The following is a 25,599-nucleotide window of genomic DNA, read 5'->3' as shown; positions in this document are numbered from 1 at the left end:
AGCGATTTATTGCGACGTTAGATTCAGTGTCCATGTCGCTTTGGATGTCTGGTGTAGTGACCGTAACTGGTGGTGAGTGGTTTGGAGGAAGGGAGCTTTGTTGTGCGAGTGTTTGTGGCCGGGGTAGCATCTGTTCTCGTCGGGCATGTGTTTGCGTCCTAACTGCATCTCTGTAGGACTTATTAGCTTGTTTGGCTGTGGGTATGTGTGTTGATTTAAGGAGTGACTGGCTCACCTGTGGTTGACCGGCGTTTTCTGGCGATTGTTGCTTGATCAGGTCCTGGGATCGGGATGGTGCTCCAGGCCTCGATGAGCTTCGTTGCCGTGAGGAGCTCTTCGATCGCGATCGGAGGCCGTTGTGGGTCTCGTGTTCGGCGAAGCGTGTGTGGCTTCTTCCACGTTGTTGGGCTTCTTGCTTGGATTGCTGTGAGTTTTGCTCGGTGTTGAGGTTCCTACGGCGGATTATTCGTTTGTGGTAGGCTTGGTACCGTACTGCGCTGTCCGCAGCTTGTCTCTTCTCGCAGGTTTTGTCATCCGCGCTGTGGTTGCCTCCGCAGTTAATGCATTGTGTCAGGCAGTCTTGGTGGTCTTCTTCTTGTCCGCCTTTGCCGCATTTCGGGCAGAGTGCTTCGCTGGTTTTGGTACATACGTCAGCCCTGTGCCCGATTGCGAGACATTTTCGGCAGAATTGTGCTCGGGGTCGGTGTGGACGGCAGCGGTATTCGCCTCCGGCGTAGATCACGTCACGGGGGATATAGGTGCCCATAAAGGTGATAATTGCTGTGCCTGTTTTGCCCATCATGCGTGCCGAGGTGATAGTGTAACCTGGGGCGGATAGGTGCTTCAAGAGGTAATCTGAGTCCGTTCCTGGTTGGATGTTGTGAACTACTCCCTTGTAGGTGTCGTGCGCGGCCGATATGCAGATGGATACTCGGCCCGTTGCTGAGTTGGTGCTTATCGACGAAATACTTCCGATCTTCTCGGCTGTCGGTTTGTCTCGGCAGTTCAGGAAGGCTAGGTTTTTGCTCGGGTCGACACGTACAGTGAAGGTAGTTGCCTCGTTAGGTGAGAGTCTCGCGGTTTGGCATAGCTGGTGGTGTAGTTCACTTGGATTGGCGAAGGCAAGGTTGAGCCCGTCGGCGGGTCGTAAAATGAGTTTGATCAGTTCTTTCGGACTCACCGGGCGTTGCGATATAGGATGCCTCCAGCCGTCTTCGTCCTGGTAGAACTTGGGAGCCATGCTTGAGTGGTTGGCGCGGCGGCGCCGGCTTGTCGGTGTCGGTGGTTTGTGGAACACGCCCTAAGCCTAGTAGGCCTAGCACACACTCACAGCCGCACTCACAGGCCGCGCGTTGGAAGGCGAACTCGATGTTGTCCCCAGTTCACGATGACTTGCTTGAAATCGGGGTAGGGCACTTTCAACCGCATTCAAAACCAGTGGAGCGAAGGCGCTCAGTGCGAAAGTGAAAGTTCAGAGCCCTCTGCTTAGAGCGAATCCGCGATTAGGAGGCGTGCGTGCCTGCCGCTGTGTTGGCCTTGAAGTCAGCTCCGCGCGAGATGCCGAGAGAGAAAGTGTGTCTTAAAATGAATATATTTACAATGCGAAGTTTTGCATCTCGACATATGGCACAGGTTTTGCCGGGGGAAAAGGTGGTTTGAAAAAACAAACACTGACAGGGCAATGGAAAATTAAATACGATAACAGGCTATAAAAGGCTATGTACAGACTGTATACATGTACACTCAGGTTACATACAGACTGTTACATACACCCGCACTTACACATACACACCCACGCACACAACAGTTAACAGGGGGTGGATAGCCGGTGGGGCCTGGCTTCTACAGTTCATCGGGGGGTGTTGAGGCCTGACTCGTCAAGGTACGAGAGAAGCAGCCTGAAGGCCTCTCGGTGCAGCATGAAGAGACCCCGAGGACGCAGGATGTCCTCTGCAGTGCTTTACGGTAGCGCCAGCCGCCGGTACCCATTCATCAGTTTGTTCCGGGCACCAGCGTACGCAGGGCAGGAGCAGAGGATGTGATCTAATGTCTCGGGGTCGGGGCAGGGAGCACAGGTGGGTGTGTCCTTGCGACCCTGCCTCTCGAGGCATGCTGCTGTGTTGTAGCAGCCGGTGCGGACCCGGAGGAGGAGGGACCGCTCAATTCGGGATATCCCTCTGGTGGGAAGTAGCCGCGGGGCCTCAACAGTGGCAACTCGTTTGCAGGGGTGGCGGGCGGTCACGTCTCGCCTGATGACGCCCCTGGCAACATCATAGCTCACCAGGGACGCGGAAACTGGGGCCATTGGGGAGTGGTGGGCTGCTTTCGTTAAATCGTCTCCAGCCTCGTTCCCCGGTATCCCAACAAGAGCAGGAAGCCACTGCAGTCGGGGCTTGCAGCCTTGTCCCTGCAGGTCGCGCAGCTTGGCAATTAGGGACATCTCGAGGTGGCCACCTCGCCTTTGTGGGGCAGATGCCTCCCTCAGGCGAAGTAGCGCCGGCCGGGAGTCGCAGAAGATGGCGGTCGCTGGTGGGAGATTTTCCCGTAGCATGTCCGCGGCCAAGTGTAGGCCTGCCAGCTCGGCCGCTCTAGAGCTGGTGGGGAACGGCAGCCGGCATGGGCTCGTCTGGCTAGGGCAGTGCAGGCAGCAGCACCTCGGCCCTCACTTGGATGTACCGAGCCATCTGTGTTTACCAGCAGTTGTACCGGCGGTTCCAAGTCTATGAGAGCAGCAGCTTCTTGGCGAATCCCGATCTCTGGCAGTCTCGCCCGGGACTTCACTCCTGGCAGCGATATTGTGATGTCTAGGGGTACGGCTGCCGGTGGCGGTGGGGGCAGAAGGCACTCTCTCTGGGGAACTTCAACATAGTCCTCAAATAGAGCAGCCATGCTGCCCATGCGGGATTGGCCTCTCCAGTGAAGCCTGGCCAGGAGGTGGTTACCTACAGGTGCTTGGTGCAGGCGCTCCACATGTCGCAGCGCTGTCTGAGTGGCGAGCAGCTGGATGGGCCAGCTTCCGGTTTCCGCCAGGGTGCTGGCCACTGGGGAGTCTCTTGGGAGGCCGACGCAGCGCCGAAGGGCCATTCGATGAGGCAGCTCCAGGGTCTTCCATTGGGCGTCCCTGAGGTTCACCAGGGGGAGTGCGTATAGGACACGCGAGACAGCGCAGGGCGTCAGCCGTGTGAGGCTTGCATAGGACCGGGGAAAGAGAAAGAGTTTCAAATGACGAAACTAGCCTGTGGGGAAGAGATAGTTTTAACGCTGCGTTCGTTTCCCCGTTCGGACCGTCCGTCCCGTTATGATGAGCTCCGAACTCGAAAAATTGCTTCTAGAATGTTTCGTGGCCTGTCTTACAGGCGCTCCTTCACCTCGACGATGTCGCCAGCTTATCTAGCACATGATAGGAGCATGTAGAGAACTTACGAGTCATGCGGAGCGGGTTCAAAGAAGCGGGCCTACCAATCAAACAGCCTAAGTGTTACATAGGTTGCGCTGAAGCGACATGACTAAGGCAGATGGTGGTGTGGTAGCGTGGCCGAGGCAGACCACCAGAAATCGAAGTAGCTGCAGTCGAACTATCGCCCACCAACCACTAAGTCCGAGATAAGGACTTTTTCGGGTTTGACTGGATATATAAGTAGACTCGTGTGAAAGGTGACTCCACACTGGCTATTTCATTAACTGCCCATCTCAAAACGACTGAGCCAGTAAAGGTGAAATGGGACAGAGAGGAGGAGGACGCGTTTCAAACGCTCAAACGAGCCTTGAGCGAGGAGCCAGTTCCAACGGCCCGACTTTTCGAAAGGTTCGTTATTCAGTGCAATCGAGCGATCGTGGCATGGGAGCTGTACTATGCGAAGAGGATGTGAACGGCCAGGAACTACCAGTTTTGTACATCAGCCGCAAGCTGACTTGCAGTGCATCCGAAAAGGAACGTGGCTGCGTCATGTGGGCAGTGCAGAAGTTTGCGTGGTATGTAGCCGGTAACGCTAACGCAGACGCACTAAGCCGTGCGTTCTAAGTCGTGCTAACGTCTTCATCCCCGTGTCTTTCGTTTCGTCTCTTCGTGAGCGGCTTTTATCTTAGCAGGTAGATGAAACCAAAATTATTGCCCTCATTTGCTGCCTCAGTTGATTATTTCTACACCACGGGATTTCAAGTAATCAATCTTAGTTATGATCATTTCATGTCGTGTGTTAGGTTTGACGCATAGTGTGAGTTTTTTTTTAAGAGTTTTGCATCCCGCATGGGTCCCTTGTTGTAGAGGGTCCAAATGTGGTACAAACACCTTGCTGGGAGATTTTATCACGTTTTTTGGAGTCTGGTGTTCTGTCGGAGAACAGAGGGTGCTTGCTTGAGCTACGTGTTGCCTGTTGTCGGCCGGTTCTTGCAAGCTTCAGAACGATGAACGACCGGTGCTGAGAGACAAGACTGGAAGAGCCGGGTGAAGCTGGTCCGGACACCTGGGCAGCACGGCGATGCACCTGTGATCCGGACCGGGCAGGTAGCCCCTGTTCGTGGAAAGGAGCGTGGTGGAGCAGCCCTTTTCCTGGAGCTGGAGGTGAACCTGGATGAGCCTGGCGAACGAGCGCGCCTGGCATCCAAGCCACGTGGAGGCAGCTCGTCTACCTGGCGCATTGTCTGGCGGCGGGGGTGCTGTTGTGCCAGAGCGCGCGGCCTGAAATTCGTTGCACGGGGCAACGCGCCAACAGCGGGCCCGATTCCCGCCTCGTCGACACCGGACCGAACCGCCCGCGGCCGGCTGGCCAGACCTGGAGCGCCGCAGAATCGCCTCTCCATTTGCATCGTGGCGGCCGGCAACCGACAGGACACACCGGCCTGGAGACGGCGTCGCGGAGACAGCGTGGACGTCGTCCTACCTTTCCCCATCGGCTGACGCAACCCCTTCGCCTCCATTCGTCGGACTTGACACTTCGGCCAGCGAGGGTCCTGATTGGAGCGATTCGAACTGCTCGGGGTAAAACGGACTTCGCAGGGTATAAAATAAGCCCGGAGACACTCATCGTCGGCACTTTTCGGTGGCCCCGAATTGTGACGTGCTGTCGCCTTTGTGCGAGCCATGTAAAGCTGTTGTTGCCCCTGTACATACTGTATATAAATGCTGCTTCAACTTTTCGTCGGCTCGAGAACGTCTTAGCTCTGCTCTGCGCCGCGTCGAAAGCGGACAGAGCAAGGCAGCGACGAGACACATGAGGCTGCGGTGAGATGGCCCAGTCCTAAGAGCGGTGATAGCGTCGGGATGGCGGATTCACAAGATCGGTGACGAGCTTGATGCGAGTCACAACCTGGGAGCACCGCTGCGATGGTCAGTCTCAACAGGGCTTCCCACGAACAGGTCAGTACCGCTCTGATCAAGCATGTAAAATAGATCAATACCAAAAAAATATAAGCGTGGCGTCGTCCCATCCTATAGTCCAATCGGCTATTTCACATACTCCATTATGTACAAAAATTGATTCGGCTGATCTTGTCATGTATTAGGATGTTAATATAATGTCATTCGCGAAGACAAAGCTGTGTAAAAACTAATAAGGGGTTCCAGGTTTGTAGAGATAGATAGACAGATAGAGAGAGAGAGAGAGAAACCTCTTTGATGGGCAGGTTAGGTCTGCCAGGCTAGGCGCCCGACTTCCTACACCAAATGGCTGTTAAGGTGCGAGTAAATATACGGAAAGAAGTCTCACTTACACGCGAATACTCAAACACACTGACGCAGAGAAAAAAAACACACACAATCAGGTTATATAGTCATTTTTCCGAGAGTTCATAGCTCACTGTCAAGTGCAGTGCCCGAGCAGAACGTTAAGAGCGCCTGTGTTGCGCGCCTTGCCATGCCTGTTGTAAGCCAGGGTCCAAGGAGATACGCAGGCCTCACCAAGTGTGTAGGTCTGTCAGTGTCTTCCCTACTTAGGCTCTATTACATTAGAGAAGTTTTCTGGAAATCGAGTACAGTGTATTTAGATGAACAGCAATAAATGGGATAATCACGCCAAAAGTGGCCGTTTTAAATGCAGAGCATTTCTTTAACTCACGATGTCACCCGGCGTTGTCGGCGTGCCTCGGCGTCCGCAAAGCCGTTCCAGGTGCGCCCTTTCCCCCACTCCTCCTCTCCCGCATCACGCTACCCTCCTCGCTCTAAACAACAGGTCCGCACCCCTCCCCCTACACTATATAAAAAAATAATACTTACCGGCGCCTGGTTTCGATCCCACGACCCTGCGTGCGGAACGCAAGGTACATGGTGCTCTACCCACTGCGCCACAAAGCCGACACAGAATGGAAGGCTACGAACGCGCCTTATATCCTTGACTCATTCAAACTACGTGAAGAAGCTGCTGATACAACGCATAAACTACCACCGACTCCCCAAACACTAAACGTTAATGCAATACACCCACCCCCTATGCGACGCATTTACTCGAGTCCCCCTTTGAAATTAAAATTGGCTCAACTTGCAGTAGGGCTGCAACGCGGGAGAAACAGTAGAGCTGGCGGCCCTTCTCCTTTCGCCAGAAATCCGCCTGTTACCCCTCACACGGATTTCCCAACTTGCCGTTGAAAGTTTTGCATGACTGCAGGCCCCGATCGTTTTGTGCGCAGTCGTTCACATGTTTCCCAAAGTTCAGCGCGTTAGCACGCGCTTGTACACGAGGCAAACTGCTTCCCGAAGTTGGCATCGGTGGCGCGAGCTGTCCTGTGCCCCCCATTTCAGGCGCGGACGCACGTGAGCTGTTTTCTTGGTTTGTTTTTAAGCTCCTCACGTGGCACAAGCCCATGCGCAAGCCTGAAAGACGCCACGCCCCCGGACCAAGCTCCAGCATAAATATCTATTCAAAATCTCAAACATCTTTTAAACATTAAGGTAAATATATCTCAAACAGCAAGCGAGCGAGCGAGCGAGCGAACGAACGAGCGAACGCTCACGTGTAGTCCCAAGGCCAATGAAACATGCATCCCCTGCAACACGGCCTTTGAAGGCGTTGTAGCCTGATAGGCTGGTACTTAGGCCCACAGTGCTGAGAAACATGGGCGACCCGGGGGAAAGGAGGGGGGACCTCGAAAAAAGATGCAAGGGAACAAACAAGAAAATCAGACAAGCCGCACAAAATGGCAAGTTCTCGCTGCAGCTAGAACTACTCCTAATCAATGCCTCCTCAATTGTTACGACACGTAGATTATAAGCCAGACATATCCCTCTGATGACTAACACGTTGTCGAAGTAGAGGCGACACAATGACGACACAAAAAAAAAACGCACGTGTGTTAGAGATTTCAGCGCACGTTAAAGATACCAAGGTGGTCAAAATTAATCCGGAGCCCTCCACCACGGCGCGTCTCATCACCTGCATTGCGTCGGCGGGTTAAACCCTACATTCAATCAAATCAATCACACTGTATATTCGCATCACCTTGAGGTGGTGGTCAACCTTTCGTTGATCACTGACACAACTTTGCCTCTGTTCAGTTTCTATAAGCAGCGGAGACAAGCCGACTTCATAACATCATGATCAGGTCGCTTAATTCCCCAAAACTAACGCCCTCAGGAGAGTTAGAGGAATAACGACAGCGAAGACACCCAGCCGCGCAAGCTCCGCCAAGCCATTCAGGGAAGTCGGTGCGAGCGGCAGAGCCATCGGCTTACACCGCCACCTCGCCGCACGTTGCGGAGTGAGCCGAATTGCATTTTTTTGTGGGGAACGCACCAAATGGGACGCACGGAGCAACGGCGCGCCGCCGGCTGCCGATCGCGGAAGCCATGATTTAGCACGGCCGGACTGGAGCAGCGGCGAGCGCGCACTTTCATGAAACTGCGCGCCCGCCGCTCCTCCAGCCCGGCCGTGGATTTAGCTTTCCAGTTTCGTTTTCCCGCCGCGGGGAAGGGGACGGGGCGGTTAAATGTCCTTCGCCGGCGGGGAGACGAGCTCACGTGGTTGCATTTATGGCGTCGCTGCCGCTCGCCGAGGCTTTGCGTGACTTAAGAATTTCGACGCATTCCGATATATCTGATATATCTGAGTTTGAATCTGTGCATGATGGTAGCAGCATGGACAGGGAATACGACTTCGATTCGTCAGACATTAGTACGAACTGCGAAAGTGCGTCAATTCGCCCCAGATTATCCCCGGGTGTGAGACGGTGAGTTTCCCATTCTTTTCCGGTCGCTCTATCGCGCGCGCATGGTTGAAACAGACACAACCCTGTTCTAAAGGCAGCAGCTGTTGTCTGCAGGGTGTCGACGGCGATCGGACGAGAAATTTGGCGCTGAATGCGGAGAAAGTCAGAATTTCTCCACAAAGACGGCCCGGAGTTGACCTTGGCATAGCGCTCTAGAGCAGCGCGTGTTTGTGTCGTGTTGTGTCAAGTGCCTTGCATGTTATTAGCATGTGGACTACGGATAGGCCCTTTCCACACCTGCTACACATGGGTCCCGAAGTTCCAGTGAGCAGGTGGGAGTGCGCCACTTGTGTATGGCCTATCCGCAGCCTGGCCAGGGCGACTTCAGTGTATCTGTTGTGTGAGTAAGTTGTGTAGCGTGCCAGTTGTGGTTTTATTACATGTAGTTTGTTGTCTGTTCGGTGACTCCAGTGTAATTGCCATGTGTTACGAAGCTGTCGTCTGACGTGGGTCTTTAGGTGAGTGTAAGGTACTGTTGTAGTGTCAACTGTAGTCATGAGAGAAGCATCACCAGCCATTTGATCAATGGCCTCATTGCCAGGAATTCCACAACGCCCTGGTACCCAGCATATAGTTATTTCAAGATTTGAGGCATCAGCAGTCATTAGTACCTTGAAAAGAGCATTGCCCATATAGTTTTTAGATGACCTTCCTAATGACAACCCGGCAACCCGGGGGGGGGGGGGGGGGGTGGCGGAGGCGGGAACAAGTCAGACTCTCGGTACTGGGTTCCCGCCGAAACGAGACGCCGCCTTGTCCCCCGGCGGGCTGCGTCTGCGTACCTCCCCAGGGGGAAAGAGGCGAAACTCTTTCGCGCCTCTGGGAAGGTGATGTTTTCCGTGACCGTGGTGTTTATTATTTTTTTATCAAGTTTGAACCGCTCGCAGGTTCGCGAATATGCAGCGTGAGGCCCTTGGAAATCGGCACAGAGCAATTGATTAGATGTGCAGTCATAAGTGAAATGGTGTTGGGAACATTTGGCGCAGGTTCGCTGGCCCCGACACGAGTTAGTACCGTGCCCGAACCGCTGGCACTTGTAGCAGCAACGCGGATTCGGGATGTACACTCGGACGCAGCACGAGGTGAAGCCTGCTTTAATGGATTCGGGAAGTGTAGAGCGGTTGAAAGTCAAGATTATATGCTTTGTCGGGATTTCCTGCTGATCTCGTCTGATGGTGATACGCGTCACTGCAGTTACACCCTGATCTTTCACGCCTTCCAACAGATCAGCTTCAGTCTCATTCAACAAATCGGTCTCCGAAATCACACCCTGAGAGCTGTTGAGGCTACGATGGGGAGTGATTCTGATGGCCAGATCTGCCATGCAGGTTTGGGTCACGAGGTAAGTGGCTTGTTGCTGCGTCTTGAAATTCACTAAGACTTCACCGGTACGCAGTTCCTTAGCATCGAATAATTTTCCTAAGATGCCTTCCAGGAATTTAGTGATCAGGAATACGGACTTGGAAGAAACATGGTTTGTTTTGTCAACTGCCTCGATAACCAAGAATCGAGGATAGTTGTCAGGTTTCGAAATGTTGATTGTTGGAAGAGGTGGGAAGGAAACTTGGCGGCGGCCCCTTTTCGGGGCCGTTCACGTTTTACGGGGGAGGGGGGTTGAATTATTCATAAGGCATAAAAAATAGGGAGACCGGGGTACTTTCTTCATCAGCCTTAACATGATAGCTGAAGAGGTCCCGGAGCTCCCTGCCTGGTAAACAGATAGGGATCCCATCCGCCGGAGCTTGACCTGGGCCCCCCGACGGCCACCGTTTGAGGTTTCTACCCTTCACCTTAAAACCCTTTACCACGCTAGGTTACAGCGTGAGTGTGGGGGCTCGGGGTCCGCGGTGTCGCCAACACCGTCACGAAGATTACTCAAGGTGCCCCGTGCGGGGATGTTCGTTGTTTGTACTGCATTCATATTTTTTATGTAAATACGTTTTGTACTTATAGCGCTCATACTTGCAGTATTGTTATATTAGAATTTTGTGTTTAAAGTTTATATTTCAAATTGTTTTACGTCTACCGTGTGCAAAGTACCATTGAGGTTGTCATCATTTCTTTCTTGTAGTTACATTTTTTGTTTTCACGCTTTTTGGTGAAATTCGTAAGCGTCTGTTGTTTGAAATTATTACTGTTGGAAAGCCCCATTCGTACTCTATCATTTTATAACTGATTCTTTAGCATCCATTATTTTGCCTGGTAACAAAAAAATATTTCCAGGACTACCCAAAAACAACCGACAGGCAGTAGTGTTTATATAATTGGGTGTATGTAAATAATTTTTGTTCTTACAGAGCGCATTCTGACAGTATTCCTTTATAAGGCCCTTATGTTCAAATTATATATTTGGAATTTTTTATGTGAAACCGGCGCAAAGTGGCACTGATATTTTCATCATTTTGTTTTCTTTTTGTGACTTTTGTTTCGTTTGATGGTGTGTTTTAATAAAATTTGTAATAAATCTGGTGTTTGAAATTACGTAATACTGTTAGAAAGCGCTATTTTTTCTCCATCATTTCGTATCTTACATTTCAGCATAAAACATTTTCTGTGAAAAGCAAACCATGCTTCCTGGAGCACCCAAAAACAACCGATTTTTCTGCGGTCACGGAAGTGTTAACATTCCGCGAGGAGCATTTCAACAGAAACCTGTGTGTTAGGGTGGCCAGAGTCTGATTACTGAGTAACCGGCCAGAAGGGACCAGCTGTGGGCCACCACATTCGTGGTGCCTTGCGGTGAGCATCAACTTCCGGAATACATTGATCCATCTTAGAGAATCTCATCTACCAAAAACCTATTAAGAGCGCTGAAGCAAAGCAAGGCGTATAACTATACGTATTGAGGGTACCCCATGTCACTGAAGCCTGTGACGAATATTCAAGCTCCGATGGGCTTCGCTGTTATTGGGGAACGAAACAATGGATCCATATATCTAGCTAAGCATGCGTGACTGAGTAACATGCTTGTCTTTGAAACTGTTCGTGGCCTCCACATCATAAGCTTAGCGGTATCGTCCCGGAGCACAACAAGGTTGATGACGCTGGAGACCCACTGCCTGAAACCGCTTACTAACGGAAGTCTCAAGGATAGTACAGTTTTCAATGGAATGCACGTGGCGAAGGCTCCAAAGTAACCGATTTTCGGAAGCTTGCGTGCACATCTCATGTTTCGTCTATTGCCATACCTTATTTTCGAGTTGAAGGTGGCTTTGGGTTAAAAAATTATAGTTTGCTTCATTCGCTGCTTTAAACGGCCAAAGCAGCCTTTTTATCGGTTTCCGCAACAATGTACCCGTAGCAATAGTTGCCATGCCTGCTCATGAATCAGAAAAATCCGTCTGCGTCAAAACAAGAATTGCACATATATGCTTCAGGTTTATTGCTGCTTACATAGGGTCAAGAAAGCGCTTTGACGCGGCAATGCTAGAGAATATCATTACACTGACACGTCCCGCCTTAACTAATTTGCGTTGACTTTAATGAACACCATTGAGGTCTGGGGCAGCGCGCATACAGATTCCCGTGGAAGAAGGCTAGCCAAACTGCTGATCAAGTACTCTATTGAGCCCCTTAACATCGGCAGCATTAACTGAATGAAAAACGTGAAAGTGAGTAGCTGCATCAATGTCTCCCTTATCTCAAGCCACTGGGGCCATACATGTTTTTGGTGCATAGTCCTCGAAACAAAGAGAGGCGACCACCTCCCAGTTTTGCTTTCTTACCTTGACAAACGTACGCTCTGAGAAGGAGTGAAGGTGAAATGCAGTAACTGGAAGGGGTATGAAGAGGGCGTGGATCATAGGATTACAGCAGCAACTACAGATGACGACGAAATTCCTATCATGGCTCGCTGGCTCTTTGAATTGTCGCGTGTCACCAAAGGGCTTTCGAAAATAAAAGTGATAAGGAGTACGAGAGACTACGAAGCGTTCGCAGGCGCGCAGGGCGCAAGGTTGAACGTAACAAAACTTTAGAAGCCTTGCAACAGACCCGAAGGGCTCGAAGACCTGTGAGGCGTCATTTAGATAAGTCAAGCAGTTAGCGATGGCAAGAGTTTTGCGGGAAATTGGATGTTAGCAAGCCTTTGTTGCATATCTGGCGTATATTAAATGGCATGCATAACAAGAGCTTGGAGCTACAGCCATTAGGTGCGATGTCGTTGAAAGAGAGCATTTCTCAGACAGAAGCCGCTGAAGGATATTTCAAGCTGTTGTCTGCAACCACATCGGCAGGGACGCTTCCACACTTAAATTGTTTTTTTTTCCACTTCGAGCTGCGGTGCTTGCGTAAGAACACCTGTTCTCAATACAAGAACATAACGCTGCCATTTCAGATGTCAAGAAGTGCTCTTCTCTTGGTTAGAATAAAATCACTTACGAGGCTTTTCGGCATAGATCCCACCCCGCTCGCGTCCGTCTCCTGGGGTGTTAAAACGCTACTTGGCTGCATGAAACCGTTTTCCCTGAACCGAAGCTAGTGAAGGACTTGTGCACGGAATCTTGAAAAATCACCGAAACGATGTGACTCTTCTGGACCGAATGCTTTATTCAGTTGCGTTCGAAAACTAATGGAAAACGTCACATTTAAAAGGATGAATTGGCATTCCAATACCAATCACTTTACCTACCTGAAATGAACGGGTTTAGAAAGAATAGATCGGCCATTGACAACATCATTGCTCTCGTATAATCTTTATACAAAGAACTAAATTCGGGCCACAACGAAAGTTCAGTGTTTTTATACATCAAGTCAGCATTTGGCTTTGTACCATGATTAAATGCTACCATTACGTATTGTAGTTGGCTTAGGAGAGAGGTTATTTAACTCGTCCCGCCTTTCAGGTGCCGAGATAAAAGTCCCGAAAAGTGCGGTCCTGCCTCTGGGAAGCGCTACCCTCACCCCAAATCAGAACTTAAAAAAGTTCGTGCCCTGAAGATTCTCGGCGTCAAATTCACCGAAGATGCTGTTTCACCAGACATGTGGCCCGAACTAGTTGATCAAATTCAAAAGGATCTTGCCCGAGAAAGGTCTTTCAACTTCTCTTTATCGGAGATATCGTATCTGATTAAATGCGTTTTTCTAGCGAAATTCTCTCTGTCTCCTGTATTATGCTACCTCCCAATCCTGTTACGCAAAGTGGCTAGAGACATTTTTAGATGCGAAGCATCTCATGCTGGGGGCTGTGTCCCTCGCTCCCTTGTTCTTGCCCGCCATCCGCAATCTACTGCGCATGCGCGTCTCTTCAGCCCCCTCAGCGTTTGGGCTGACGTCAGCGCAGTGCACTATAAAAAGAAATAGTTAGACGGCAACCGGTTTCGATCCCACGATTCTCTGGCCGCAAGGGGAGGTACGTGGTGCTGTTCCCACTGCGCTACAAACCCTTTTTTCCCTTATTGCAATATTTCAGTACAAAACAAGCACCATCAAACAAAAAACTGCAATGATAAAACTGCTAGTCATCACCTTGCCAGCAGAAAAACGATTAAAATTGTTTGAGGTTTGTCATTGTTTCCATCACAGGCAACCACTCTGGAGACTCAGGCTGAGCCCTCCACACTTCAATAATCATACGCATTGCATCACCGAAATATTCTCTTGACCATTTAGCGTCAACGTCCCTATGGCGTATGGCCATGCGGGATTTCCAAATTGCATGTAGGGCCAGGACCATCACGAGGTCGTAGGTACTTCGTCACTCTTAATCGGTTAAAACCTAATTCCGTGAGTGTCCAGGGGGAAATCTTTTTTGAAGGTCCGCTGAAGCACGTCCCAAAAGAAGACCCCGTCCCAGCAGTCCAAAAACACGTGTTCTACAGTCTCGGGTTTTCTGCACGGGTAGCAGTCCACCCCACCCGGCGAAAACATACCCTTTTCCTTCTGCCACGTTTTCACACCAAGAACACCCGAGTGAAGTTTAAAGAAAAACCTCTTAACTCATGGGCCAATCGCCATACGTTTCCCACGCTTAAGCACATCCTGTCCTGGCCCTACACGGTACAGCGATCTATACAATGGAACGGGAAGTACGGAATCAACGAGGTCATTATACAATCTTTTACGCGTCACACTAGATAAGTACTCTAGCGTGAAGCGTGCATGCAAAAGTATGGTGGCTTGTACCACCTCACGGAAGTAGCCTTTCGTTGCGCCAAAAGAAAAAGAAGCTGACGTTACAACAAAATCAGGAAGCGCTCTGGCCAACTTCACCTGACACACAGTGCGCAAAAAGGGCTCCTTCACATCCCGTAGAAACACAAATTGCGCCCACCTCCCCGCTAGGGGAACCCTGCGACGCATCGTGGGGTTCACTTGGTGTTTCCGTTGGATTAATCCTGAAACAGCGTGAAACGTGTCGGTAACGCGTATGATTATTATGTTTTATTGGCCAATCTTCGTCAATCTCTCTAAGTGGTATGCTTGGGGCTTCGCTGTCGCAACGACCTTTACTCCTTGATTGTGGCTGTAAGTGGGAGATCCTTTTCTTTTATTGCAAGTGTTAATCATTTCCCCATAATGCGTTGTATCAGTAGCTTCTTGACGTAGTTTGAATGAGTGAAGGATATAAGGCGCGTTCGTAGCATTCGGTTCTGTCTCGGTTTTGTGGCGCAGTGGGCAGAGCACCATGTACCTCGCGTTCCGCCCACAGGGTCGTGGGATCAAAACCGGGCGCCGCTAACTGTTATTTCTTTTATGGTGTAGGGGGAGGGGTGTCGACGGACAACAACGCCGTATGGAGGGACAAGGCGAGTGAATGAGATGCAGTCGCAACTAAAAAACGATTTACCACTTGACGCAAAAACAGATGCGATAATGACAGGCCACCAAGACGCACGCACCGAAACAGGTTCGTACGGCTGGTTCTCTCCCATGACGACTCCCAAATCAACACAGCAAAAACTCGCTCCAAGGCCTGTACATGTGCCCGCGAACAACGTAACACCTGTAGAACGTACCACAGTCTGCTAATTAAAAACACATTACACACTGAGGCCCTCGCAAATATTGAAAGTCCGCTACCCTTCCATTTCTCGGCCTTTTCACTCAATATCCTGCTTTTAGCATAGGCATCAACTACATCGGCGGCCTTCTGCAAGCTCTCCTCCACTTGTACGTTGCTTCCTTTTCTGCACCATACCGTGATATCGTCTTCATATATGGCGTGACGAATTCCAGGAATGCTATCCTGTGCAGGGGGAGATCTCTTACAGCCAAGTTGAAGAGAAGGGACGAGAGAACCTCGTTTTTCGGAATACCCCTGGAACCCAGAGTTATCAGCTCCGATTTGACCTTCCCCAGGGACATAGTAGCTTGTCGCGTTGCGAGAAAGCTTCTGATGTACCGGTGAGTCTCCTGCCCGCTTCCAACGTCCGTTAGCCCCATGAGTATACCGCGGTGCAGCACATTATCGAACGATCCCATTAAGTCGATAGCTAGGATGCACCTAGACTGGGCTCTGGTTGGCTTTTCCAGGAGATCTTTGTACACCCATAGCAGTATGTCTTGGGTGGACATGTGTGGCTGGAATCCGAATTGTGTGTTTGCCAATAGCGAGTACTTCACAATAAATTTAGTGAGCCTTGTGTATTGCAGTTTTGAATAATTTCCCTAGACACGGGGTAAGCGATATTTGTCTCAGGATTGATTTAGTTCCGAGCCACGAGCTACGAACAGCAGTAGGCGCGTGCCCTAGGCGCGTGCCCCGGCGCAGCAGCAGCAGCTCCGCGAAGTCGGGCCCAGCGTCTCTAGGGGCATCGGCGGAGCTGCGTCTCAGACTGGCACTATTGCGCGACAACGGCGAACCCGTGGCGACTCCTATGCATGGACAACACACTGACATGGACCAAGATGGCGAGCACGACTCTTCAGAGGGCAAGTGGAACATTTGGACAAGAAGGAGGACCAACTGGAAGACGGACGTCAACCGGATCGACAGGGTAAGTTGCCCTCGGGCACTTCTCTCGTCAAGGCCACTGAACAAACTCAGCATACATTGCATACCCAAGAACACATTGGCAAATTTGATAGGGACACTAGTACCGAGCGCGGAAATGGCAGAATTGGCAACGTACAGGTACGATAAATCTGGAAACTGCGAACAGATCACTGCCTACGATCAAGAGTACGCCAACTGCATTTTGGGGGCTACCAGCTTGATTTTCCAGCACGATGGCCAGACTGTCAATTTGCCGATTGAAATTCGGCACATCCCCAACCGCAGCAACTCTTCAAGAGGGGTTATATCTGTAGAAGCAGGTGAACCAATGAAGAAATTCTCAACTGGGTCCGATGCGAGCGGGCAGAAGTGCTCTCAGCCCAAAAACATCGGGAAAACAAACAAAGTTATCCTAACTTTTGATGCCCCAAAAGCCCCCAAAGTTGTTAAATATTACATGGCGATTGTCAAAGTCTCGCCATATCAGCCAAAGCGAATGGTGTGCATCTCATGCCACCAAATTGGCCATATGGCGAGGCACACTGCCCGCACCTGCAGGTCTGTAGAGACTGTGGACGGGCACACGAAGAAGGAATCCCGTGTGGCCGGACTCTCTTTTGCGCTGCGTGCAAAAAAGAGGGTCACCTTGCCGTGGACCCGCGCTGTTCAGCTAGAGTGCCCGCTCCCAGTATACAAAAGCAAGAGAAAATACAAAATGGCGTCTCCTGGGCTGAAATGGTGACACGGAATGGTCGACCTGCTACGGGCGCCAAGGATCCACAGATAGAAAGGGGCAGTCATGTCACCACGTCATAACCATTAGCAAGCGACATTCATGGGAACGGGGCCCTGTTGACTCAGCTTGCGGAGATGCGTCCGGAGCTTCGCGCCCTCAGAGAGGAGAATGCACAGCTGGGATCGGAGATTGCCGAACGTAAACGAAGCAAAGAACGTACACCACCAACCCAATCTGCTCCCAAGTCAGGACAACCTGAGCGTTTCCATCTGCAGCCTCCCAGAGGCAGAACTCCCTCTGTGCCTCGGCGGAGCCGCAGCCCCACTGCAAACCAAACGGCAACGTCACAGCCTGCTTCGAATGTCATGAATGAGATTTTACAGTCGCTCAAGTATGTCCGGGCTGATGTTGAACAGGAACGCCGCGCTCGACTTACAGATATTGAAAAACTGAAGCCTACCATCGTCAGTTTTTCGCAGCAGGCGTCATCTATGATGACATACATTCAAAGCCTTCCAACGTCACAGGAGGATCCCCCTCCATGAAAGGTCACAGCGCGGAGCCGGCGAGGACAGTAGCATTGATTCCCCTAAAGTGCTACAGTGGAACCTGCCGAGGGTTTCAAACGGCCGCCCCAATATTGAAAAGTAAAATCCACACAAGCCGTCCTATCATTCTTCTGTTACAAGAAACGAAGTGCTCCCCAACCATAAGTGGTTATACCACTTTCGCAAATCCCGCAATAAAGTGCAAAGGCACCAGAGGCAACACTAGGAGTCCTACAGCGGCCGGGCAGGCAGCCGTTCTGGTGAGATCGGACCTAACCTGCGCTCACTTGGCAATTACTGGGCACACTTCACCAGCTCACGAGGCAGTGATAGTTATGGTACAGCTACCCAACGGAAAGAAACTTCTGGTTGCATCTGTGCACTATCGCCCTGTATCAAGCGCACAGGGCAGGGTTAATTTTATGTGGATGCGGCATCTCGTTCAAAAGTATCCCAACATACCGATTCTAATTGGAGGTGATTTTAATGCGCAAAGCACAGTCTGGGGCTACTCCCGGTCAAATAAGCGCGGTGTAGCTCTGGAGGCTGCAGCCGAGGACTCCGGCCTTCACTTGGTTAATGATATTGCAGTTCGTACGCGTCTGGGCTTACATAGCTTCCAAAATGACTCCACCCCAGACCTCACTTATGCTTCATGCGGGGCTGTCCGCTCTTGGAGCGTGTACGATACTACTTGGAGCAGCGACCATTTTCCAATTCAAATACAACTGACAGGAAAGCGATTTCGAAACAAACGAACACACAAAATTAAAGATCGGCAGTGTTTCCGGCAGAGCGTACAAGTCCGCAGCATCACTACAATGAAGTAGTTCATTTCTACTTTGCAAGAGGCAGCGCTGCAGGCCAGGGAAGAAGTCGAATGTGACGACAGCTCACCTGCCCCGGACAAACATTCAGCCAACCTATGGCGCAAGGCGGCGACTCTTACAAAACGCTACATTCTAAACGGAAAAAGGTAGAGAGATCTTGTTAAAGTGAGACAACACTACAATATTATACGGGCCTATGAACAGACTCTTTCTAATGAGCAGTGGCACAGCTTGTGCTCTCAGCTTAGCCAGGAGCGCGGCCTAGCCAAACTATGGGGCATTGACCGCAAATTGGCAGGGAGACGCAAATGCAAAAACCGGCTCTTCGATACCCTTATTCTCAAAACCCCACCGGATCGGGTAGAGGAAGACATCATAAAGACGTTCTTCCCTTTTTCATCACTTACGCCCCCACCCCCACTGCCATCCATCTTACTGCCAGTACGCGCCCGGAGCTGGACATCCCGTTTACATTGGGAGAATCGCCGGCTGCCCTTTGTCAGGGCCGGTCTAAGTCGGCTCCAGGACATGATGGTATCACCTGGCAGCATCTGCGCAACTTAGACGAAGTGGCACAGGAACGTCTTTTAGAACTAGCAAATGCACAATGGGAACGAGGAGACGTTCCTTCGGATCTCAAACTCACGCCAGTAACGCCGATACGAAAGCCCAATGAGGACTCATCCAAGCTCGCCTCGTCAGCACCATTAAACTGCGTTCTCTCTCTCTCTCTCCAAGCTCGCCAACCTAAGGCCTATTTCACTGACGCCAACGCTATGCAAGCTTGCAAGCAAGCAATCGATTGCTTGCAAGCTTGCATCGATCGATTCGATTGCTATGCAAGCAATCGAATGCAGCATCACTTAGAATATATCCAACCATGGTTCAATCCCTCACAAACCGGCTTTAGGCCTCATCTTGGAACGCAAGATGCCTTGTGGCTACTCAGACGTGTTATCAACCGTAAAGGAGCCGGGGCCCTCTCCGATTACGTACTTTCGGTTGATATGCGAAAGGCCTTCGATAACGTTAAGCATCAAGCGATACTAGAAGAGTTGGCCCAGGCTTACCCTAGCCAGCGTGCTCAAAATTGGATTCGGAGCTTCCTAAGCCAACGACCAGTACAACTCGCAGCATCGGATCCGGGATGCACCCCCAGGGCCTATTTTTTTTAATAGGGGCGTGCCCCGGGAGTCTATCCTTGGACCGATGTTGTTCAATTTGGCCATGGCGAGAGTAGCGCGATCGCTAGAGAAGGACACGGCGGCTAGGTTTGCAATCTATGCCGACGATATAACTCTTTGGACCGAAGTGTGGGACTTTGACTGCGTCGAATCTATGATCACAGAACTCCAAGCAGCTGTCCACAGCCTTACGGAAAGTTTGCCCTCTCTAGGGCTCGCCTTAGCGCCAGAAAAAAACAGAATTTCTTGCTGTCCATGGGAGCAAGAGTTTACCTCCCAGTTACATGAGGTGGTATTCATATCGGACATTCCTATTGCATCTGAAGGCTTCTGGGATTGCCGCTAGCTAGCAGCAACAGCGCCAAACAGTGGGTAAGTCAACTAAAGTCAAGCTGGAAACTGATGCTACACATAGTGTCGCGTATGTCGAATAAGTATGGTGGAGCATCTCAAACGGCAACCCATACGCTGGCACGGGCAGTGTCAGTGGGCCGAATATGGTATAGGACTCCGGTGTACGACCTAACCGCCACCCAAATGAAAAGGGCAGAGTTGTGTTTCCCGCCGCCAGGGTTCCCGGTGATCAGGACCAATTTTTTTGGCACGGGAGGGAAAACTGTTCGCATGGCGACGCAGTGAAACATTCCTCTCGCGAGGGGCACGATCAAATGCAGAGCATTTCCGGGGGCGCACGACGTTAAGTAGTTTGCGTTACGTTAATGTTGTTGCACTTGTGGCAACTGCTGACGAGAGAGCGCTCGTCAGCAGTAATTTGAATGAGTCAAGGATATAAGGCGCGTTCGTAGCCTCCCGTTCTGTGTCGGCTTTGTGGCGCAGTGGGTAGAGCACCATGTACATTGCGTTCCGCCCGCAGGGTCGATGGATCGAAACCAGGCGCCGGATAGTATTTTTTTTATATAGTGTAGGGGGAGGGGTGCGGACTACGATTACGGACGCCTGCGGACCTCAACGTGGGTGACATCGTGAGTTACTGAAATGCTCGGCATTTAAAACAGCACGCGAGAGGCAGGAAGGTGGTGAAACGTGCCGTGAACCCCCGGCCGCGGCTATGACGCAACGTGGAGCGGCTATGACGCAACGTGGCGCGCCTATGACGCAACACAATCCAACACAATGCACTTTATTCCAATCCAATCCAAATCCAAACCAATCCAATCCAAGCCAAGCCAAGTCAATCCAAGCCAATCCAATCGGATCCAATCCATTGACAGACCGACGGGGAGCGATGCGGACTACGACTACGGACGTCAACGCTGGTGACATTGTGAGTTACTGAAATGCTCTGCATTTAAAACATCTCGACATTCTATATCGAGCTGTTCGCCGCACAATAACTGTCCTGTTTCGACACACCCGTATAGCGGCGCTTGAAGATTCTGTGGCTCTGCCACCGCTGCCCGCACTAATCGAAGCAACCAACGCCCAGAAAGCTGCGAGACGCGAACTGACAAGCCAAGGCCTGGCTCTTGTGGCCTGGTACAACAGAAGACAACTCGATCCTTCCACGTTGCCCGCTGCACCCCCACCGCCCTGGGAACGCACGACTCAGGTCGTAATGCATCAGAAGACCAACATACCCAGAAGGCACCCACAAGCCCGACAACAGGCTCATTGACGACTCCAGATGAGCAAACGCTCTGGGGAAATTTACATCTACACTGACGCCAGTATTCGCGACGGACGCATCGGTGTAGCATGGAGATCACCAGAGGCACCGCACCTGGATGGCGCGGCAGGGCTCGAGATGAACACCTGTTCACCCCTTGAAGCGGAGCTACGGGGCGTACTGGCCGCACTGGACCATATAACGTACTCTGCGAATACACCTCAAATGGCACACATATTGACTGATTCCCTGACGTCATGCAAGAACTCTGGCAACCATATTCAGACCACCCTATAGCCAACATCATTACGCTCTCCCTTCACCATCTTTCGCGAAATGGTGCTACAATACGCATGGCGTGGGAACCAGGTCACATGGATTTCCAGTCGGGGAACAAAGCAGCACACGATGCTGCCAGGGAGAGCGCTTCATTACCTCCCTCCCCTTCTGCCGTCGTGCCATGCATGAACCCATGCCTAGAATTGGATGCAAGGCGTGTTCAACGCAAGATTACCCTATTACGTCAAACTCCTAAAGGATATCTGCCACAGAGCCTTCAAATACCCAGGGTTGACGAGATATTCATCAATAAAATCATCGCCAACAGTGCCTACACGCCCTCTGTTACGAGGAAACGGTACCATGCGAATGGGCACCCACCCCGTATTGCCCTTATTGCCAAGAGAACGTATCATCTGACCTTCACCACCTCACGTTTGTGTGCAGGCATTTCGCGCTCCAAAGACAGGTCTTGTTCCATCACGTCCCTCCAGACACGGACACTCTGCACCCTCCAAATCACGACATCCATTTTCTGTAAGCACTAGGCAATTATGGTATACAGAGTGGCCTTGCGAGATCAGTGTAGCCTGGGGGTGATTAGCCATCCTGCGAAGAACCTTAATGTCATGGACGCAAAATGAGTGCTCAAAGAAGGCCCTTTCAATTGTGCGACGAAGACCTTTTGCTACCCCCTTCCCTTCACTTCGAATTCCCCCATGCACGGCCTCCGGGCGTCCCCTGTCTTCCAATAAAGGCTTGAATGAATCAATCCTTGTTGGGTTTCGGGAGAAATCTCATTTCGACTTTGTTCCACTTCGGTGGTATGAATCCCCGATCCCAATATTGCAGAATAAAGGGTTCCACGAGATGGGCGATCGTGTCGTCGTCCAGGTTGAATAGTTTTTCGTGCTGTAAGCGAGTCCGGTCCAAAAGCTGCCATTTTTATGAGCGTTAGTTGTGCTATTAATTCTTCAGTGGTTACCGGTCTATCTAGGGCCTCGTTCGGCTCACCTTTGTGTTCGGGCTGATCTTCTGGGGGATCGGTAGAGAGGTATTTGTCTGCAAGCGCTTTATAAATTCTTTATCTGACCATTCTGTTAGATGTATGAGTTTGTTTAGGAGCACTTGCGAGGCTGTTCTCGTCCCGTTCTGGTCTATCCAGGCCCTTAACAGTTTCGAAGTTTTTGGCACGCCTAGTTTTCCTCGAATTTGATCGCACAGTGCATTCCAAATTTGTTTTGTTAGGCTGATGGCGTAGCTCTCCACTTCTCGATTGAGCGCTTCTATTCTCCTCTTAAACTTCTTATTATGTTTCTGTCGTTTCCACCGCCTTGTGAGGGTGGAAACCCATATGTGCAGGAGATGAGAATCTACAGCCGGGGTATCCTCCGTAGTATTTACGATTTTAGTGTACGACTTGATCTTTTCAACCACTTTTCTCGTCCATTCTTCGATGCTTCGTATAGAGATCGCTTTATTGACTCTACTTTCTCTCCATTTGTCCCATTCAGTGATTCTGGCTTCTCCAACTGACAATTCTTTTTACTCCGTCAAGATTGTATGTTGGGAGGTATAGCATACGGGAGATAAGATTAAAAGGCATGCCGTAGCAAGTAAGTAAATAATTCACACAAACAGGAGCTTTCAACGTATGTCTATGTACACATACGTTTTACATATCGCACCTGTAGATGTGGCTACCCCGGCGGGGAATCGAAATGGTGTGATAGCAAAGCAGCACCGCTAACCAACCGATGCAGGTAAAACATTTTAATGCACATGCCTACTCGTGGATTGAAACGGGGCACTTAAAATTTCAGGGGAGCTTGCACTCACGAGCAAGACTTGTATTGCTAAGCTGTTGTAGGTGCGCATTGCCGGACACACGGTAAAGTTTTAGTATCATTGTTTATTTGCATAGTTGCAGTGGAAGTAGCCGTCGTCATATGCATCAAAGAAGTCGTCGTCTTCTTCGCGTTGAGTGGTGGATGCAAAGTCATCCTCAGCATTGCAGACTTCCGCCACTCAACTGTCGAAGCTCGCACGAAGTCGCGCCAGGCTTCAACGAGAGCGAAGCTGCATGGTTGCTTTATACCGGAGCACTGAAGGACACATCACCACGCGTTTGTACGAGTTTGAAATTGTTTATTGCCATGTTTCGTCCCTGCTTTGCACTCTGCTAGTAGTCGTCATCCTCATAAGCACGGATATCGTCGTGTTCCTCACTTCTAGCATTCCATGCGCGGTATCGGTTGACAAAAACGCTGGGGATTTTTGCCTTTTTCTAAAGCCGCGCCGCGAGCCAGGGACTGAGCGGTTGCCGCGAGGCGCGCGCTGAGGAGCGCTCGGCATTTTATCGCTCCTCGTGGTCTTCGCCATTTTTTTATAATGCCACTGAGCGTGCCTCGAACGCTCAGCGGTCTCCGCGAGCATATGGTCATAGCGTTTCACCTTTTCTCGGTATTTTTTCATGCAATACCGAACTTACGGCTTGTACAAGAGCTCCACCATTAAAAATTCAGTAAACGAACTTGTTGGCCGAGACAACCACGTGAAGTTGCCAAGAATCTGGACATCAAAGGTGATGGTGTCTCTGCTGTAAGAATACGAGCTATTTATTATTCCGCCGAAGTGACGTGACTATTCTTTAGCGTCTATTCCTTAGCTTTCATTGCCGACAGTGAAAGCTAAACTACGTGCACAACTTAATTACAGTTTTTTAAATGCAGAGCATTTCTTAGCCTTGCCTGTTCCTGCGTCGGACGGCGTCAACAGGTCCGCGTCCGCAGCAGGTGCGCCTCTCCTTCTTCCCTCCTTTCTCTCAACAGCAGCTGGCGCGCGCATGCGTCGTAGTCAGCCCGTTCGCTCCGTCGCGGTCTCGGCGTAACAGGTGCGTGATGGCAGCGCGGTGGGGCGTGGAAGGGTGCGCGCTGCTTGCGCATGCGCGCTCTCCCCCGCCCCCCCCTCCCCCCCTCGTACTGCTCTGCCTCTACTGCGCGCGCTGCAAATATAAAGCGGCTAGCGGTCGCTCGTGCTTCAGTCACTGCGTTGCTCCTTCCTTCCTTGGTTGACGCTCGCTCCACCCTAACGCGACTTTACTCTCCCCTCTCTACCCCAAACCAACACCAACGGAACTACGACCCAACTACCCACCCTAACGCGACTTTACGCGGCGTTAACGACCCCCAATGCTCTGCATTTACTCGTGTTCCCCTCGCGGGAAGGCGCGGGAAATTTTTTTTTTCAATTTCAACCCATGGCGTGCTGGAGAGACCAGATGCCTCGTCTGACTGTCCGGTACGCAGAGCTGCCATCAAATATATATGAAAAAGTTCCCTTCTGCGTGTGCGCCCGGGGCTGGCCACGCACACGAAGACCCTACCTAGGCTTCAAATAAATAACCGGGCCAGGGCCTGGCTTCGGCTTGAGACGACGATCCCTGGCCGGGCCCGGGCTAGACTAACTTATGAACTCCCGGGCCTGGGCCTAGCCTGGGGTAGGTGTTACGGGTGCGGGACGGGCTCGGCCTTCATAAAATGACGGCCTTAACGTATACGTGTCTCCACCCTGTACGTCGGACTGGTTTGAATGGAGCCGCCTTAGAACAATCGCCGCTGCAGCCCCATCCAACGACGTTTGAACAAATAAATGCTGCCTAGTGCATTCTGTCGGCAGCAGGTGGCACGACCGGCTTGCGGGACACCGCTTGGCGCTAGAATCGGGAAATACGCTTTGTATAAAGGTCGCGCCAATTTACGATTGCCAATTCGGCAGCCTGTGAAAGGCTGCGTGTTTTAATTGCTGAATAAAAAATGCGCTCACAAATAATTTAGGATTGTATGTTGCCATCCCACTGCCTCAACGACTAGAATCATAATATGTAAACAGAAAAGCTTGAGATAAATTAACAAAAGTAGGGTTGCTTGTTGAACTTGTGCGGCAATAGTTAAAACTGAGCGTGCCTATTTGTAAGCTCCTCAACTTGTATGATCAGTGGCGTCGCAAGAAATATCGTTAGGGGGGTGTTATACGCCGCCCGCAAAGAGAACCTAAAAAAACAGCCTGTGCGCAAACAGCGTTCGCTTTTCTTTTTGTTTTGTAATTTTTTTTACATGTTAGTATACCGGTGCGTAGTGTGAACAGGGTGGAAGAAAAAATTGTTCGAAATGCGGAGGAAACCGAGGAGTGAATACACCACTCAGAAAATGTCGGTGGGGTGTTCTGGCACTGGAACACCCCCGCCCACACGGGCTACGCCCA

Source organism: Haemaphysalis longicornis, unplaced genomic scaffold (assembly GCF_048455015.1).
Source record: "Haemaphysalis longicornis isolate Haplotype H1 unplaced genomic scaffold, Haemaphysalis longicornis Haplotype H1 scaffold_5, whole genome shotgun sequence".
Taxonomy (NCBI): Eukaryota; Metazoa; Arthropoda; class Arachnida; order Ixodida; family Ixodidae; genus Haemaphysalis; species Haemaphysalis longicornis.
The sequence above is the reverse complement of the archived record's forward strand: the minus strand, read 5'-3'. Positions refer to the sequence as shown.